This window comes from Hordeum vulgare, chromosome 1H (genome assembly GCF_904849725.1).
Source record: "Hordeum vulgare subsp. vulgare chromosome 1H, MorexV3_pseudomolecules_assembly, whole genome shotgun sequence".
Classification (NCBI taxonomy): domain Eukaryota; kingdom Viridiplantae; phylum Streptophyta; class Magnoliopsida; order Poales; family Poaceae; genus Hordeum; species Hordeum vulgare.
In genome coordinates, this window is record NC_058518.1 from 403,711,208 (window position 1) to 403,715,427 (window position 4,220).

General features: G+C 49.0%; 1 pseudogene; it reads left to right on the forward strand.

Annotated features, from left to right (window-relative positions):
* Positions 1-711: 711 nt before the first annotated feature.
* LOC123412217 lies at positions 712-2,165 on the forward strand (annotated as a pseudogene).
* Positions 2,166-4,220: the final 2,055 nt, after the last annotated feature.

Below are 4,220 nucleotides of genomic sequence, written 5' to 3' on the forward strand. Positions count from 1 at the left end.
AGTATAGTTGATGCCTTATAGCCATATGTGTAGACCTTAATTTATATAGGATAACACTTTGAAGATAATCACCAATATGGTGTAGATCTCGCAGTAATAGAAAACATAGTCTGAGTATTGTCAGTAGATGTTCAAAATTCTATTACCTTATGTTATCTATTTTTAAGAAAATCACTGTGAAGGTAGTCATCTGTCAGAATGACATGATGTAGACCTTGCAGTAAAAATGGATAGTCTGCAAAAATTTGCAGTAGATACCAATATTACCTTTAGATTTCTTGAGGTAGTCACATCTATTATTAATATTTGGAAGAGCACTTTGAAGGTAGTCATCTTATCAAAGTGGCAAGCCGTAGACCTTGCAGTATTGGTGGATAATCTGCAAATTATGCAGTAGATGCCACCAGTACATTGTGATTCACAAATAAATGTGATCGTCATATTGAGTATGACACTTTATAATCCATGTTTGAATAACATTAAGATTTGCAAGAAAAAAATCAATTGCAAAAATATAGTTGTAGTGTTAAAATGGCATAGTATAGAGAATGTTGATGCAAATATATAGAGCATGCAATAAATTTCAGTGAAATTGTGTCTAAAAATGTAAGCAAAACATTCATTTTGGCATAGTATTTCTATGGAAATACATGCAAATGAAAATACACATTCTTCTGTAATATGTGAAGCCGTTAGGCTTCCCTGCATAATTAACTAAACCTGAGGGCTTTGACAAAAGGGTCTAAGTCGCATAGTATACTAAGGCTGATGGCCTTATTTGGCAATAAACGAAGTGGAAGTGCTAAACTAGCATATTAGAGTGAGCCTGTTGGACTATATGCAAGTTACATAACTTGTTTCCGAATAATAGAAACTTGAAGGTCTTGGTCTCAAATGACCAATGGATAATGTTTCTATCCTCGTTCACTCATTCCCGATGTATCACAAATCAATCAGTCTGTTTAGCTTTGCACAGAGGCACCGCCGCTGCGGTTCATGGCGTCGTCGGCCATAGCCGGGATAAGGAGAGGGAGTGGTCGCGCCAGAGGGCTTGTGCGCTCGACGCCACGCACCGGAGGGTGCTGCCGTTGCAGCGCCATTTGTCATCTGTGCGCCTCCCGCTGCCGCTGATGCCGGAGCATCTAATTGGTTGGAGGGCGTCGCGACCGATCTGCTGCCGCGTTGGGGCCGAAGGCCGTGGCTACGCCATGAGGGTTGCATGTGTTGTGGTCAGGCTCGCCGGAGGGCGTCACCACCACGGCCGTGCATCACAGTCTCGCCGCTTGTGAGTATGTCGTGCATCACAGTATCGCCGCTGGTGAGTATGCCGTCACGTGTTAGGACGTTCCGCCACGGGAACTCGCGTCGGAGTGGTGCTGCTGCGCCTCGGACGACACACCAGGCTGAGCGCCGCTGGGTTGGAAGCCACGAACGATGGTCGCTCCATTTTGTTGTCGCTCGATGCGCCGCCCGGGGCCGCATGCTGCGCCATGGTCGAGGGCGCCGCGTCGCATGGAGGCCAGGAGCCAGCCGATGCCACCGCATATCTTCTCTTTTTTTGCTTGAGGGTAGCACACCTGCACCGAAGTTGGTGCCGGGATGTGGCCACCGCCGCCATAGACGGTCGTGCCGATGGAGGCCGCGGGTGCGGCCTCAACCATCCACATCCAGGGGAAAAAGGAGGAGGAGATGGGTCAAGCCGCCGCCGTCCCTTAAATCTGTACGGAATCAGGTACGCCGATCCACGACCGATCTCGAGAAGACCAGAAGGATCATCCGCTCAACAAATGCGGACAGCCTCTTCCACGGGCCGCCGAGCGTCGGAGGACGCTGCGTGCGCCGGCCTTGGGTCGTTGTCACCACCACCGTTCACCGAAGAAGCTCTGACAGGTGTTGATTGCGCGTGCACCGGTGTGAACAGTCACCCCCGCTAGAATCTTCATGTTGTCGGAAGAATCTCGTCGGAGGGGCCGTGGCCGCGTCGGCACGAAGGCCCTCCGTCGAGATCAGCCGGGCGCGGCATCTCACCTGAGAATTGCCTTCGTACTGCTTTTCTACTTTTGTTTTCTCTTGGCCTGATGCTCTTGATAGAGACATAGTGTGTGATAACGTGTTAGAGTAAAAATGAGATTGAATGAAAGTGAATGGACGATTAGTCATGTTTCTATTGATTCTCAAGTATATATACATGTGGAAGAGGTACGAAGAAGAGGTATCTGTTCGAAGGCATCCCTCCAGAATAGGTGTCTGTTGGCAATAGAGAGAGAGAGGAGACACAACTATTCGGGGTTGGACACATCCCTTGGATTAATCTACTAATTAATTTCTAACAGCTTGGTCATCCACGCCTTAGACTTAGACCATCTACAGCTGTCCAGCCTCCGCTGGCCCGAAATAGCATCGTCTACGGATTTGTCGACGCTAAAAATGATGTGGGGAGCTCGGCTTTTCATCCATCGATTTTCTAATGGTTTTGGCGCAAATTTGATCCACTTTTGGTTCATATTCGACATTTTTCAGCACAAATTAAACAACAATAGTTATTGTTTATCACATAGTTCATCACAGAAATTAATACAAATCAAAAAATAGTTTAACAAGTCAATAAAATCAAAAATCAAGCTAGGCATTGCCCTTGAGCTTCCATAGGTGCTTCACCAAATCGTGATGTAGTTGTTGATGTAGTTGAGGGTCTCGGATCTCTTAACGCATGTTGAGGAAGGCAGTCCAGGTCGCCGATAGCTGGTGATCAACTTAGGCAAGAGGACCTTGCGTGTAATATGGTTTAGTGTCAAACACTGGCTCCTCATGTTCGCTTTCAATGATCTTGTTGTGCAAGACAACACATCAAGTCATGACTTCCCACATTTGGTCTTTCGACCAGGTCTGAGTGGCGTACCGGACAACATCAAAACGAGATTGAAGCACGCCAAATGCCTGCTCGACATCCTTCCGGCAAGCTTCTTAACGCTTGGCAAAATAGGAGTGCTTGCCTCCTGGTGCAGGATTTGATATATTCTTAACAAATGTGGACCATCCCGGATAGATGCCATCTATTAGGCAGTATCCCTTGTTGTAGTGGTGTCCAATGACCTCATAGTTAACCGGAGGAGCATGACCTTCAACAAGCTTGGCAAAGACATTCGAACACTATGGTACGTTGATGTGTGGCCACTTCCTCAAGTACCACACTGCAACCTCCTTTGGCGCCTTTGTACATCCCTTGCCAAGCAAATGGAAATTTTTTCCATTTCCAATGCATGCACTCGATACTTCCAAGCATCCCAGGAAATCCTCTTTCTGCATTCTGTGCTAGGATCCGAGCAGTGTCTTCAACATTGGGTGATTACAAATATTGAGGTCCAAAAACTGCCACCACTGCCCCGCAGAACTTGTAGAAACACTCAATGGTGGTGGACTCGGCCATGCGTCCATAGACTTCCAGAATATCACCAGGATCTTCGTAAGCAATTATCCTCATAGCTATCGTGCACTTCAGGAGCGAGGTGAATCCAAGTGTGCCGGTGCAATCCTTTTTGCGCTTGAAGTAGTTGTCGAACTTCCTGATGGAATTCACGATCCTGAGGAAGAGCTTCCGGCTCATACGATAACAGCGCCGGAATACTTTGTCGTCGTGTAGAGAAGTGTCTGCGAAGTAGTCGGCGTAGAGCAAGAAATAGCCTTCCAATTGATGCCTCTACTTTGCCTTCAGCCGGCCCGACGCCGAGCCACCTTGCCGTGGCTCTACATTGCTTGCAAACAAGCCGGTCGGAGAGGCGAGGACCATGAGGTGCTCTTCATCCTGGGTGTCGGCATCGGCTTCCTCCTCTAGTAGAGTCGCGAACACCTCCTCGTCATCGGAGTCCATAGTCGAGGCAAATCGCCGAACACCTGGGGGCGTGGCACCCGCGGACGTGCCCGGAGCGCTGGGAAAACTCGACAAGAAGCGGGGGGAGGGGGGAAATCTGTAGCGAAGTCAACGGAGAGATAGCCTTTGTAGCGGCGGTAGGCAGATGGGGCGGCACCGGAATCGACACTGTGACGGAAGGTGTGGTGTGCGAGGAGCGGTCCGGAGAAGAAAATGCCTTTTTTCGCGTGACAGGGGGCCCGACATGTCGTTTTCCTTCCGCCGGCACCCCCAGGCGCCCCCAGCGCGCTGTGTTTGGGCTGGGACCACCGGGGCCAATTTCGGCCTGAGCTGGAGAAAAATGACCACCTCG